Genomic DNA, 16247 nt, shown 5'->3' with positions numbered 1-16247 from the left:
TCAGACAGGAACAGGAATCTGACACTACAATGGGCTCAGGCTTATCAAAACTAGTGGCTGAGACCATTTTCTTGTTTTCCACATGATTGACTGCTTGGCTGGGGGAGATGGTATCTCAGTGGATAGGGCTCTGGATTTCTGATCAGAAGGTTGAAGGTCAAAGCCCAGGTATAGCCAAGCAATAGCAAGGCCCTTAGTCCTCTGTACTCCACCATAGTAACATGGCTGACCCTGTGCTCTGATTCAAGATTTCTGACAAAAAAACTTGGATATGTGAAAATTGCAATTTTCCTTTGTAATAATGAAGTCTAAATATAAGACTGATGAATAATATGTAGAAATTTGATATTTGCACAAACGAGAGGCAGCAAGGCATTTTCCAGTGTTTATTATATTCAAATATGTCATTTTAACCTATTTTGCATCGACTCATTTAGCAGGCCTGATCTATTTCAATTTAAACAACTCTCGAGTCTAGTGAGGTTGTATTACTTTGCACCACTGCTGGTTTGATAGCAAGGTATAATCTGTCACACTAATTGAAGAGCTGAAGGTCATCAGTGCAATCAAGAACCTATTCTGCAAAAGTCTATAACCTCCCCCTAGAATTATTTTCGGAGAAATGTAGCAGAATAGCCTCCTTCAAGTGACTCATTACATCACAGATAAATGCAAAGGACAAAAAGGTAGACTTTTATCTTAAAGAAATGTTATATAGCAAACAGATTTTAATGCATTCAAATGATCTATGTAAATGCCCTTGTCAAACTAAAGGTGTCTGGTAGAGATAGTTCTACTATTGGGACTATTTTACTTGCACCATTGCGTCAGGAACTATTCAAGAAGACAGGCGTATCGAAACAGCTATAATGTCTACAATTTATCTGTCTGAGACACCTTTCTGGCTCAGTCTGTCCATTACTTGGTACAAGGTCTTGCAGAGTGAAGAAAGAGGTAAGATGGAGGACAAGAGATCAAGAGGAAGGTAGCATTCAAGCCTAGATCCTATCTTATTCATTCATCTTCAATAACTACTCTATTCGAGGCAGAGTGTTAACAACAACAACAACAGTAATAATAAATTTTTTGTTTGAAACCACAGTTGCTTCACATCAGGATGATAATCAATACATTATCACATGAGCAAAAATGTAAAGAAACAAGTAAACAAACAAACAGTTAACAGTGGTAAAGAATGAATGTTGAAAAATATTAGTCAGAACGGACTGAGGCTACATTTTACCTTCCGAGAATAATAATACTGTGTAAACATATGAGTTTTCAGTTTTTGTTTTAGCACTATGGATGGAACACCAGGCCAATACAGGGTATTATGAATAGCCAGTTTACCTGATAGCAAATTAGAAAGAAGGAAATCCACACAGAGACAGGCAGAACATGCACAGAGGCTCCATACAGACAGTAACCTGAGATGAAGATTAAACTGGGAACCCTGGTGCTGTAAGGTGGCAATGCTATCCGCTGCTCCATCAAGCTGCCCTTGAGCTGACCCGATCTATTCGTTTCTCCTAGAGTTCAACTGTTATGTCCTTTGTCAGTCATAAAAATGCTTTATCTAGACCATACTGCTTCCTAAAATTCAATTAATGCACTTTAAGCAACAAACTTAGTAATCGTTCCTTTTTTTTCTTTCAAATAAAATGATTCTGCCCACAGCACTTTAATTATGTTCTTTTCTATAGTGCAGAGCCGAGTGAACAGGGTCAGCCTCTCTGTGGCAGAGAAACATGTTAATCTGAAAGTAATCACACTCTCTGTGGGTTTTCCTGAATGCAGTTCTGCGGTGTAATCTCCTTTTCTCCTGTATACTAATTACATAACCCTGATCTTTGCACTGTAAAGATGCAATCTGTTCCCAAGATGAGAAACACATCTGTACAAAAATACAGTGCCAGTGCCAACTTACACGTGAGGATGCTGCTGGTTAAAATCAATGCAATCAAATTGTAGGAAAATTTAAGATTTATTTCACCCTTCACATGACCTTTTACACATCATGTCCTGAATCACAAATGAGTATGCCACAATCACCACCACCAAAGTTTTGAGAGCTTAAACTTTTACTCGAGTCTCAGATATCATGAATGTTGTTTATTAAATGTCTCTTGGCAGGATCGTGATGACCTAAAGGCAGAAAGGTCAGAATGGATGTTCTAGGTGTCTAGTTGCTCATGCTTTGTTCAGCTGTAGAATTAAATGCGATTTCCTGCAATGTTGAGTCATGACTCTAGTGTTCATCTGTCTCCAGAGGGCAGAAAAAAAACAGTATTAGAGGCAAATATAACAGAAAAACTGTATCTCATGCTTTACAAGTTGTTTGTCATTGTCATCTATTATGATTACTTTTGTCAAGGCCTGGCTGGATAGGAGCTCTCAAAATACTATTTTTTTAATATTTATTTTTGTTTTATGTGATCAGCTACTGAAAAACAATTAACTGAAAAACATTGCTGGCAAATTAATGATTTGAAAACAGATTTAAGATAGATTATCAATGCATTAAGATTAAAATAAACAATATGGACAAACATTTGGGGACAACTGAACACATTTACACGGTGGTGAGCAGTGCATTTTACACCCAGGCCTTTAGTAGTGTCCTACCTGAGCCAATCCACTTCTTAATACCATTATTATGACGCCACAGCTATAGAAGCCATCAATATTATATAGAAACATAGTATAACAAAGTATCGCATTACAGACAAGTATCACAAGCAGTGAGAATGAATGCCATTACTAAAGCAAGAAACCCATCGAACACAGTTTAACAAGTCTCTCTTAATTTTTTACAGAATCATCAATATAAACCTCATAAAATTACTCCAGTTTTTTTTTTTGCATTTTTGTGCATTATTTTCATGCATTTCATGCATGAGATTTTCATTGGGAGTGACGAGGATAGACAGTAGTGAAGGATGGAAATGAGTTTGGGGATAAAGTGAGAAAGGCGTGATTGAGATATTTTGGACATGTGCAGAGGAGGGACATGGGGTATATCGGTAGAAGAATGATGAGGATGGAGCCACCAGAAAGAAGGAAAAAAGAAGGCAAATGAGCAGGTTTTTTATGTGGTGAGGAAAGACATGCAGGTAGTTGTTTTGAAAGAGGCTGATAGATGATTCGCTGTGGCGACCCCTAATGAGAGCAGCCAAAAAAAATAATTTTCATACATTACAGTTTTCCTGGAGATTTAAAAATATTTGTGTTTTGTGCAAATTCTATTGGAAAGAAAATGCAAAAGAGCATATGGTTTACAAAAAAGCCTGTTTAGAATTATTTTGGTTGACCTTTCTTCACAGTGTTCAGCTTTTCTTGAAAGGTCTGTCTTGTAAATGTCCTTGTAAGAGAATTTATTTTCCTCTGTCAGTCATTGTGGATCTATTGTGGACTCTCTGACCATCCAGTCAAAGGACGTGAAAATGGCGACATGACTTCTAGGGGACCTTGTAATGACCAAATCGCCATCTACAGCAAAATGTGATGGCTGAAATCTGATTGATAGAAACTCTTTGAAACTCACACTCAGGAGCACAGAAATTCACCCGAGAGAAACGCGATGAAATGAAGTGAATAGACTATTGGGAATAATTTAATTACATATTGATGGCGGCGCGTGCACAACGCGAAGCCCAGTGTCTCTCCAGATTTTGCAATTCAGTAGTAATTTCTCCACTAACTGCAAGTCTATTCACTCAGAACAGGCTTGCACATATCTCATACAGCCAACAAACATTATTAGATATCGGTCACAACTACAGAGAGGGGCTTTGAACAAACTCTGAACTCCCTCTGGAAATCACCCAAACAACAAGCAAACAACAGTCTGCACATCCCGAAGGAGCCATCATCGTTGCTGGAGATTTCAACCACTCCAACCTGAGATCTGTACTACCAAAATTCCACCATAATATCTCCTGCTCTACCAGAGGGGACAAAACACTGGACCATGTATACACAAACATACCTGGGGCATACACAGCCATTCCCCTCTAGCACTTGGGTCAGTCTGATCACCTCTCTTTGTTCATGCTACCCAAATACACACCATTAATGGAATGGGTGAAACCAGCTGTGAGAACAGTAAAGGTATGGCAAGAGGGAGCCATTTCTTCTCTACAGCAACAGTTAATACTGTCAATACTGACTGGAACATTTTTGCCTCACAGGCCACACTGGACTCTCATATAGACATGGACATTTACACATCATCTGTTTTGGACCATATCAACACTTGCACTGACAATGTCACTACCGTCAAACACGTAAAATGCTTTCCTTATCAGAAGCCATGGATGAACACTGAAGTCCATCTCCTGTTGAAAGCAAGAGATGCTGCTTTTAAATCTAGCAGCGCAGAGGACTACAACAGAGCCAGGGCCAACCTGAAAAGAGGCATCAGGAAAGCCAAGCTCACATTCACAATTAACATAGAAGAGCACTTCCACAACTCTGACCCCAGACGCATGTGGAAAGGCATCCAGACCATCATAAACTACAAACCAACAGCTCGATCTCAACAAACCAGCAGTGCCGAACTCAATTACTTTTTTGCTAGTTTCGATCATGGCATGCTGCTTACAGCCCACTTTCACTCTCAACAACGGAAGTCTATTCAGTGTTTAGCAGAGTGGATGCATGCAAGGCAGCTGGCCAGGATGGCATACCAGGACGTGTTCTCAGAGCATGCACTGAACAACTGGCACAGGTTTTCACTGACATTTTCAACCTGTCACTACCCCAAGCTACGGTTCCTACATGCCTGAAGACCACAACCATCATACCAGTGCCTAAGCACTCAGCTGCCAAATGCCTGAATGACTTTTGCCCAGTTATCACCATTATCGCTATGAAGTGCTTTGAGAAACTGGTCCTGAATGTGCTTAGTGACCTGGGTATCTGTACCTCCACTTGCAGATGGATTCTGGACTTTCTCACCAACAGACCTCAATCTGTTAGGTTGGGCAACAAGGTATCCTCAACCCTCATTCTGAACACTGGCATCCCGCAGGGCTGTGTTCTTAGCCAGCTACTCTACTCCCTGTTCACCCACGACTGTGATCCTCTGCATAACTCGGACATCTTCATCAAGTATGCAGATGACACCACCGTGGTCGACCAGATCAGCAACGATGAATCGGCCTACAGAGAAGAGATCCGAAGCCTGACAGCATGGTGTGCCACCAACAACCTGACCCTCAACGCCTCAAAGACTAAAGAGCTCACTTTTAAAAAGCTCACTGGACTTTTGAAAATCCAACAGCAGGAGACATTTCCCAGTCAACATCAATGGAACTGATGTAGAGCGAGTCTCCAGCTTTAAGTTCCTGGGAGTTCACATCTCTGAGGATCTGTCCTGGCCCCAGAACACTTTAGCTCTGGTTAGGAAAGCGCAACAATGCCTGTACTTCTCGAGAAGTCTCAAAAATGCTCATTCGTCCCCAGGGATCCTGACCCTTCCTTCACTGTATGGTACGAAGGCTCCACTGTGTGTAAACGCAAAGCCCTGTAAAGGGTGTAAAAAACTGCCTGATGCATTACTGGCACCCAACTACCTGCCATTGAACACCGTCACTACAGCAGATGTATTATCAAGGACTCTTTACATCCCAGTCATAAACTGTTTAACCTCCTTTCATCAAAAAAGATACACTGAAACATACGCACCAGAACCAGAAGGTTCAGGGACAGCTTTTTTTCCAACCAGAATTACACCACTGAACTCTAAACTAAACCTTTAGATCACTGTATAGACACTGTATATAACTTCTGTACAATTATACATACAATGTACATATTGCATAGTATATCTCTTTTACTCTTCATTCTCCACACATATTGTGCTTTACGTACATCTGCACTATTTTATCTATGTGTATTTTTAAATCCTTACTGTACATTCTGCCCAATATTTTACATTCATGTATATATGTGTATAGAATGTGTGCATATATATTAGACTTTAACATTTCTTAAATGCCATAATTTTAACAAACTTAATCTTAATCTTAATCATAACCTTCCACTTCTACACACTTATTCTTCATTGCTGCCATAGCCTTAGAACCATTTACCTGTACTTCTCAACAATGTCCACACATCTCTGCACTGCTATAGCCTTTATATTTATTTATTGTACATATGTTTACATACAGTGAGGAAAATAAGTATTTGGACACCCTGCTATTTTGCAAGTTCTCCCACTTAGAAATCATGAAGGGGTCTGAAATTGTCATCGTAGGTGCATGTCCACTGTGAGAGACATAATCTAAAAAAAAAATCCAGAAATCACAATATATGATTTTTAAACTATTTATTTGTATGATACAGCTGCAAATAAGTATTTGAACACCTGTCTATCAGCTAGAATTCTGACCCTCAAAGACCTGTTAGTCTGCCTTTAAAATGTCCACGTCCACTACATTTATTATCCTAAATTAGATGCACCTGTTTGAGGTTGTTAGCTGCATAAACACGCCTGTCCACCCCATACAATCAGTAAGAATCCAACTACTAACATGGCCAAGACCAAAGAGCTGTCCAAAGACACTAGAGACAAAATTGTACACCTCCACAAGGCTGGAAAGGGCTACGGGGAAATTGCCAAGCAGCTTAGTGAAAAAAGGTCCACTGTTGAAGCAATCATTAGAAAATGGAAGAAGCTAAACATGACTGTCAATCTCCCTCGGACTGGGGCTTCATGCAAGATCTCACCTCGTGGGGTCTCAATGAACCTAAGGAAGGTGAGAAATCAGCCAAGACTACACGGGAGGAGCTGGTCAACGGCCTGAAAAGAGCTGGGACCACCGTTTTTCCAAAGTTACTGTTGGTAATACACTAAGACGTCATGGTTTGAAATCATGCATGGCACGGAAGGTTCCCCTGCTTAAACCAGCACATGAACATGCACGTCTTAAGTTTGCCAATGACCATTTGGATGATCCAGAGGAGTCATGGGAGAAAGTCATGTGGTCAGATGAGACCAAAATAGAACTTTTGGGTCATAATTCCACTAAACATGTTTGAAGGAAGAAGAATAATGAGTACCATCCCAAGAACACCATCCCTACAGTGAAGCATGGGGGTGGTAGCATCATCTTTGGGGTGTTTTTCTGCACATGGGACAGGGCGACTGCACTGTATTAAGGAAAGGATGACGGGGCCATGTATTGCGAGATTTTGGGGAACAACCTCCTTTCCTCAGTTAGAGCATTGAAGATGGGTCGAGGCTGGGTCTTCCAACATGACAATGACCCAAAGCACACAGCCAGGATAACCAAGGAGTGGCTCTGTAAGAAGCATATCAAGGTTCTGGCATGGCCTAGCCAGTCTCCAGATTTAAACCCAATAGAGAATCTTTGGAGGGAGCTCAAACTCCGTGTTTCTCAGTGACAGGCCAGAAACCTGACTGATCTAGAGAAGATCTGTGTGGAGGAGTGGGCCAAAATCCCTCCTGCAGTGTTTGCAAACCTGGTGAAAAACTACAGGAAACGTTTGACCTCTGTAATTGCAAACAAAGGCTACGGTACCAAATATTAACATTGACTTTCTCAGGTGTTCAAATACTTATTTGCAGCTGTATCATACAAATAAATAGTTAAAAAATCATACATTTTGATTTCTGGATTTTTTTTTTTAGATTATGTCCCTCACAGTGGACATGCACCTACGATGACAATTTCAGACCCCTCCATGATTTCTAAGTGGGAGAACTTGCAAAATAGCAGGGTGTTCAAATACTTATTTTCCTCAATGTATATATCACATGCTGTAAATATGCTACTTATTTGCACGATTGCTACTTTTTGCAATTCTGGTAGATGCCAAACTGCATTTTGGTTGTACCTGTACTATGCAATGACAATAAAGTTGTATCTATATTCATTGACAAAAATATATTAAAACACAAGCCAGTGATTCTGAAAGAGTTTAGGTCAGCGGAGAAGGGCTTGCTGACTCTGATGGCCCACCACTGCATTCAAATATGCTTGTTAATAATTAATATTAACCTTCACTGTTCTGGGAAGCTTTCCAATAATTTTGCAGCGTATGGCTGTTGGGATTTGCCATTTAACCACGATAGCATTGATGGGGTCAGGGTATTTCAAAGGTGTTCAGTGGGGTTGAGGTTATGGCTTTGAACAGGCGACTCAAGTTCCTTTGCTCCAACCTTTGCAAACCATGTCTTAATGGACATGCTTTATCAAAAAGGTCATTGTCATGCTGGAACAGGTTTTGGCATTTTAGTTCCTATGAAGGGAAATTGTAATGCATAAGCATTTAATACAAAACATTCTATATAATTGTGTGCATCCAGTGAAAACAGTTTAAGAAAAGTTCATATACTGTATGAATTATCAATATAGTGTATAGTAAGTATAGAAGGCTACAAAAATAATGAGATATTATCATATATTAAGAATAAACACAATGGTGCATGTGGTTATTGCATGCAAATGAATCACTGACAGATTATAATGTTTACACCAGGATGTTAATATGATAGAAATAGCACATTATGGAGAATTTCATTCCCTTTATAGTACAGCAATTTAAATTGTTTCATTTATTAATTTGGCATCACACTTGCAATTAGTTATAATTAGTTTTAACATTTTTATACTGTGGAATGTCCATTAAATAAATGTATTCACTTAACTCCCTAGAATTACATTAAGTTTAGCAGCTATAAACCTTAAAAGTCTTAAAATGAATACAAAAATCTTAAAATTAATAAAAATAAAGAAATAATTACAAATGACAAAATAGCACAGAAAGAATTGATGGAATAATAACTGACTGAAATATTGTGCAAACAGTGCAGACTTAATCCAAAACATTAGTTTGGTTTCATTAGCACTGCTTCATTAATATGTTCTTTTAATACACAAACTTTCATTACTATAGTTCTTAGAAGTTGCATAGGTCATCCTTAACACTCTTATCAGGTACCTGTGAATGAGATATTAATATGGAAATGATCAACAAATGCATTAATATGTTTATGTGGTTTGAGCTACAGAAAAATGAATTAACACCTTCAGACCAATCAGAGATTTTGAGAATTTACCAGAGCTGTAGTAAAACACAGGTATTCATTTTATGCAACGTTTCCTTGCATCACTCTGAGCAAGGCTCTTAGCCAGGATATGATGCATTAATCTAACAGATGTGCACTAAATTTCTTTCTTTCATAAATACTAGAGTACATGTGGAAAACAACATCTATGAGAGTGAGATATCTTCTATTTTATTGAAATTGCAACACACTGTGAACAGTGCAAGTTTAGTAAAACATGCTAAATATTCATTATTATATTTATACTTTATATTACAACAGGTTCAAGAAAGACAAATTAGTTGAAGTACATGTGCATTAATATTTCATGGTCTGCCCTTAAAATATATTAACATGAATAAGGAACAGTTGTATAGCATCCCATCCAACATTTGCACAATGTGTTAGTGAGTAAGTCAGCAGTAGCAACAGCTGTGTATTTGTGACTCATGAATATTTAAGCAGGGACTTGATCTGGCATTGTAATGCAGGAAAACTCTAGCTTTGCCAGCTTATACCCCTACATGCCCTGCCAGTGAAGGTGATATTAAAGTATAACTTTTCTCCTATTGAGGAAAGGTATACCTGAAAGTAATGCTGTTTTGCTCCATGCACTCTGTCTGACATGCAACATGTATGGGCATGTAATTGACAGGGTCATGGACATATTCCATTTCAAAATCAATTCTACTCATTACAATGCAGGCATACAAGGAGATTTGTGTATTACTTAACAGAGAAATGTTTCCAAATCAATAAAATAATGCAGCATTTTGTTCAATCGAATATTATAGATGTATGTGAAGATTTATGTGAAGTTCCTGTAAGGATCTTCAGAATTGATTGTCCCATTTGCTGGTCTTTATGAAAGTGATTGTGTTACTGCACAGCTATGCAGGTTAAGGAATCATATGCTTGTAAAGGCAGTTCAAAAAGCAATATCTGCCAGAGTTAAACAAGAGCCACATTGCAGATCCAAGAGGATTGTTGCATTTTTATTCTGCTTACGTAAGTCAATGTCAAGGCAGTTGCAAAGGCAGAGACATCAAAGGCTTAGTGTTGAATGAGGAGTGAAGCGAATTGTGGGTTTTGACAGACTGGGAGGCTTTTAATGATTTCTCTTTGAGGAAAATGTTATCAAATGTCAAAATCTTTATTGAATCAGTCTTCATGTAAGTGCAATTAACTTGTTCCAGCAGCTTCTCCATTAGTATTTTGGAATCCATGTTTTATATCATTTTGTTGGTCGGTTTTAAAAAGCGTGGTTATTATTCTGTGAAGTGACCGAGCGCATTTTGAATTATGCATTTTAAGCTGGATGTCTCACAGCTCCTTTATCTCAGCTTGAGAATAATGACATTATTAAAGCCTGAATCCAAAAATTCGCATAATACATTTTTTCATGAATATTTCCCATTAATGTTGATGTTTTTCGTCCTAGCTGCAGCATGATTGTTGCTTTTACAACAACATTAGCATGCACAAAATTATTACAAACAAACAAACTAATTAATTACCAAAATTAACTAATTCATTAGGTGGCATGTAGTATTTTCTGCTTTAGAGCTTCTTTCATTTTCATGTAGGTTTCCTTTGTGTTCTCTATTTTTCTTTCATCTCTAATACATACAAATGAATAGTCCATTAAAAACAAATTTAGTAGAAAGAAAGAAAGAAAGAAAGAAAGAAAGAAAGAAAGAAAGAAAGAAAGAAAGAAAGAAAGAAATATGGGAAGTGAAAAAGAAAGAAGTATGAAAATAAATAATTAATGAATTATTAATTATTTACTGTTTTATTATTCTTATATTAGATTTTTTTCATGCTGCTTTTTTATGAGCATTTTTCAACATATTTTGTTTTTCTGGAATTAACTGCAATGTTTAAGAAGATGACTGCAGGCACATCTTGATTTACACCTTTTCAATTATAAAGTGCTCAGTCTAGACGTCTCTATTCCATTACTCCTTCAAGGACAGTTGACAGCAACTATATTTATTCCTATGTTTGAAAGATTGAAAGGTAGATACATTCCTTTCAGATAATTATTTATTTATGGCAATAATATTTTCTCAGTTTCCTAGAAATGCAGTTAATAAAGGAAAAGCTAAAAGTGCAAAATATAATGTAAACAGTTATGCTGAAAATGAAAATGTCCTTTAGAGAATTGGTATCTGACAGGTCAACGGAAGGTCATAGCAAAGTCTATTATGAGTAATGGCATGATATTAGCTTGAGGCCCAATTCTCTGTGTGTATGTGTGTGTGTGTGTGTGTGTGTGTGTGTGTGTGTGTGTGTGATGGACACATTTCATAACCGTTCTCATTGTAAAAGAAAAGAATTACAAAACCATTTTCCGATTTCTCCACTACATATGCATACGTAAAAGGCAAAAAACCCTCCCACATCCCACAACCATCATTAAATACTGCATCTCATAAGCCTATAATCTCTTGCTCTTTTCCTTCTAACCCCTCATTTTCTCTCTCCATCTCTATCTCTCATTCACAGCTGTCTGCTTCTCTTTTTCATGCTGCTTACTACGCAGCACTACTGATTTCCTGACTACCTCTGATTGGTCTATTCGGGCAAAAGGAGATTAGGAGGCGGTCCCCGATCAGCTGGAGGGCAAAAGCGAAAGAGGGAGGGAGGGAAAGTGAGAGGAGGGGGGAGAGACAGAGAGGCTGTCTCTTTAAGAGTATTTTTAGGCTGGCAGTTAGTACTGGTCAGTGGTGGGGAAAAGATATTAGTGGCAGTAGTGCAATATAGCTGCCCATGGTCATGGCTGACAAGGACAAATCCACAGTGATGTAGATGTGAATTTAACATTTTCATAGTAAAATTCATTCCCTAGTGCTGTAGAAGGATGGGTATATTCCAGCCTATGACTCTTTATTTAATGGAACTAAATGAAGGTAAGCATTGTTTCAATGAGGTTGTCTCACTGTTGTTTGCTTATCCTTACTTTGCAATGAAAGTTTTATAGTGTGTAAGTTGAAGCAAACCAGATTCAAGATCAGATCCGAATTTCCATATAGTGCCTGTGTTGCATACTGATATCATTTCTGGTTAATAGCACATCCTCGTTTTTAAACTTCTCTAGGGCAGACATGTAAATTTAATGAAACTGGCAAACAGTGGATGATCAGGTTACTGGATTGATTACAATTTGACCCCCTGCTGTACTCTACACTCTTACCTCATATGAGTGCCTTTGCTGTCAGCTGTCATTCAAATTTATTGTAGTAGAAATGTGTACTAGTTTTATTTAATGACTCTGCATTTGTATAGTCACATCTAAGCATGCTTTTTAAAATAAATCTTCCCAAATTAAATGAAATTGTTTATGATTGAAAAAACCATCATGTATACAGTAGGTGTGATCTGAATTTTCACACAATAGCAATTCAATTCAAAGTGGAATTCAGTATATGTTCTGAAATTGCTTGTGACCTCAGAAAACATGACATTACACTGTGGCATGTATTCAAAAATGAATAATCCATATGAAAAAAATAACTGCATTAAGAATAAGTAGCATGTATAGTGATGAAATTTGAAAGAGTGACTGAATTTCTTCAGACATACTTATCATAGATATTCTAACTCGAAAAGCATTTAAAGTCAGTGACAAAGAAATATATTTAACTGTATATTTTTTGTTGCTGGAGTGGATGTCTTAAAGGTACATCGTTTTTACATTTAATAAGTACCTTTCATCATCTGGAACGATGGACATAGTGTGTGTAAAACTCATTTAAAATCTTAATTAAACTAATAATAATTAGAGAAATGCTATGCTAATGCTATGCACTTTTTCATACAGAAAACACTAATACTAAAGGTAGAAAACCTATTATACCTTATATTAAACCTATATATTAAAATCAATTAACCTATTCTCTTTTTAATACACACTTGGACAAATTAAGAAATAAGTAAATATTCTTATATTATGTTTTATATATCTTCTTTCAGCCTCTCCCATTAGGGGTCACCAGAGCGGATCATCTTTCTCCATATTATCTTTTATATATAAATGTTATCTTTCAAATAATCACAAACATGAGCTTACTTTCACTGGCTTGCTGTTCAACTTCGATTTAAATAAAATTATTCTTTGCCTCTTAGGAGAAAGGTACACATTTTATTCATAAATTGTAAAACACTACACAAACACACACCCACACCAAACCCTCATGTACAGAGGGAGGCATGAGTGATTCCAGCTTCCTGCTGTTCACACAACCCCACGCGTGACGCAACAAATGACCATCATCGCCCACAGCCTCCCCCAGAACACGACACACATGCCAAGTAGGAGTAGGGAGAGCGGGGGCTTTATATCCTGCACGACTCACAGTCGCTACACACATGCATTGCTCACATTTTAACTCTCTCATGGCAGCTAAGAAGTGTCGCAAAGCACATCTTTCCTTTGCTCATTCTCTGTGTTTTAATGGATTCCTGCTCACTAGCTGGATACTACAAAGCAGAGTAGCCTCCTCATTTATATTCAGAGGTGTTGCACCAAAGAAGTGTGACTTGGATATTTCCTTGCCTTCATGCTGAGAAAAGAATATAAGCATTGCTTTATATTAGTCTTATAAGTCAGTGGAGCATTTTCAATGCTGGATTTTATCTGAGAGGATAAAGCCCCGTCTCAGCATAATGTATGTGTATTACTGCTGTGTTTCTGTGGGTCTTTTAAGTAAGACCTATACAATTTTGCTTTAGTTAATATTTTAAAAAAAAATCTAGAACATATGCTTCAAATGAGGTACATATATCGGTTGCGTTTCTACACGTTTAGCTGCATTAGATGCACTTTAGCTGGATTTGTTAGTGTAAACACTTCACAGGGTCGTTCTAAAACGCTATCAAGTGCTTCATGCAAATTGACAAGATTGAATGTGTGCTGGAAAGGTATACATAGTTTATCTGATTTCTGCTCCCAGGAGGTATTCTGCCTAAAAGCAATGCAGCAAACTTGGCAGACAGTTTGGACTGTTCTTGGTTAGCTGACAGGCTTTGGCAAGAAAACTTTGAATATCTGTTTAGATTTAGTGAGTCTTTTAGAAGGAAAACTCATCTAGGCTAGAAGCCAAGTGCCACAAGTTGCACACTCACGATTCAGTCTGCTTGTCACTGAGCCTACATCGAATAACTTTCTGGTGAAAAAACAGCCTAAAATAAACCACTGATGGTACCATGGGTGATTCATGATTATGGTCTTCCCATTCTTTGTGCCTTTATGAATTATGTAAATGTTTAGCATGTGAACTGCCCATACAGGGTGCAAATTGCACAAAAATAAGAAAAATAATTCACCTGTTTGCAGCTTGATAGATATTTCATATGTCCTCTAAAATATTTCATACATATTATTAACACTGGTACAACTGGCCATGTCTAATACACCACCACACACTACTGAGAATGACACATCCTTTTGGTATCCTTAAAGAAATCGTATTTAACCATAGCAAATTTTGTGCTATTGAATAAATCATATTAAGTCATTGAAATGTATTCTCACAAACCCACAGTCTAAGCACAGTCCTCTTGATATATGACTGTTCATAAAATGTGTCATTATTACATAAAGGTGAATAAAAGGTCTTTTGTGATTTGTATTATTATGCTTGGTCTAGGCAAATCTAAACACTAATAAGCTAGAAAGTTTGACGACATAAAACTGTTTATGTAAACTACTGAGGGACGCAGGGAGGTAAAGTTTGAATAAATGGTTTGTGGGGGTTGTTTGAAGTGTCTTCTGGCCACAGCTGGTCTGGAGAACAGCTTTATTGTGTAGCTAATAGTATTTGAAGGTTTGCTCATTGATTGAAGAAAAAAAGCCGATTGAGATTATTTGTGAAACATCTTTGACTTGTTCTAAGCAAGAGCTTTTATTCAGCCAATGAAAACTGGCTTTTGTCATATATATTGCATATGTGATATAAGGAGGAGTGCAAGAGAAGGGCAGATGGCACATTTTGGCATGCCTTATTAATGTTCATTGGAATCCTGAGGGTGATTTGTGTGAGATTGTATATAACATATTCCGGGTTTGAACTTTGAAGCAATGACAAGAACTAGTGAGAAAGATGTGTGACTCTCGAATGCATTAAAATCCGAGCATATTCTGTAAAATAAATCAAAATGTTCCTTTTTTAACTTTATTTTCTGTTCATTCTCTTACTGCTAGAGGCAATGTGCTGGCAGAAATTACCTTCAACATTACTATAAAAATGAAATGGTCTCCAATAAATGGTAAATAGCTCAGCACAAAGGTAATCCTGGTTAAAAGATATTAGCATAAAGAGTAGTTTTTGTCCCTTTAACTCCACTCCAATACAGTCAGGTGATGGGCTAATCACCTGGCCCGTGTCGCGCATGCGCAGTAGCGAGAACGGGAGCCGCGGTGCTCTCACCAGCCAGCATCACGGAGCTGGGAGAGGGCGAGCAACAGCGGAAGCTCTTGGTGCAGAAATGGGTGAAATACCCCGGCATCTGCGTGAGGTATGGGTCTGATTTGGGATTTGTTTTTTTTTCATGATCGCTATTTTTCGTTTCGATTTTCAGGTCATCTGAGAAAGCAGGTATGCGTGTAGAATAGGAAGGAGTAGCGCGCGCGCGAGCGTGCGTGTGATTGTGTGTATATGTGCGCCCGCGCGTGTGCGTGTGTGCGTGCGTGTGCGTGCGTGCGTGTGTGTGTAGACTGCCTGAAGATGAAGCCGCTGTTAGGATGCGGTTGTTGACTGGAGAGCGGTGAATCGGCCCTGGCACGGTAGTAACCTGTAAATGGTCAAGGACAAATGCAGAGATGTGAAATATCCTAATGACAGATATGAATCCGAATTCACACAGGACTTGTTTGCTCTCTGGAATCTGGATCAGACGGAATCGGCATTATAATAATCGTAGTAGATTGCATTGCAGGTCTGTGGAGCACCTCGACAGACATAGACGTACATTACAGGTTGGCAATGTAACCAATGAATGCATTAATTGTCCATAAACCGGAAAGTATCCGATCCAAATTCTTGTTCTTGAGTGATAATCAACTATACAACGTCCGATTAATCGAAGCACACTCTGCATTCGCTTGAGTTTGTTGTTATTCTATTTTCCTAGAGGTTTCCTGTGGGGATGAGCATTTGCGCATGCA

The 16247-nt window shown here is 38.1% G+C and overlaps 1 protein-coding gene across 6 annotated transcripts in view; it reads left to right on the top strand.

Moving 5' to 3' along the window:
• Nucleotides 1–15499: 15499 nt before the first annotated feature.
• Nucleotides 15500–16247, top strand: part of pclob (piccolo presynaptic cytomatrix protein b) — a 79353-nt gene continuing 78605 nt past the window's right edge. For 5 of the 6 annotated variants that reach the window (XM_046864261.1, XM_046864263.1, XM_046864262.1 and 2 more), the window contains exon 1: nucleotides 15937–16018. The gene's annotated coding sequence lies outside the window, so the exon portion shown is untranslated. Of the gene's footprint in view, nucleotides 15599–15936; nucleotides 16019–16247 lie in introns of those variants that run through there. The other variant, XM_046864260.1, reaches the window with a different exon arrangement.

The sequence above is a fragment of the Silurus meridionalis genome, chromosome 13, assembly GCF_014805685.1.
Source record: "Silurus meridionalis isolate SWU-2019-XX chromosome 13, ASM1480568v1, whole genome shotgun sequence".
Taxonomy (NCBI): Eukaryota; Metazoa; Chordata; class Actinopteri; order Siluriformes; family Siluridae; genus Silurus; species Silurus meridionalis.
This window is presented reverse-complemented; position numbering and strand designations above follow the sequence as displayed.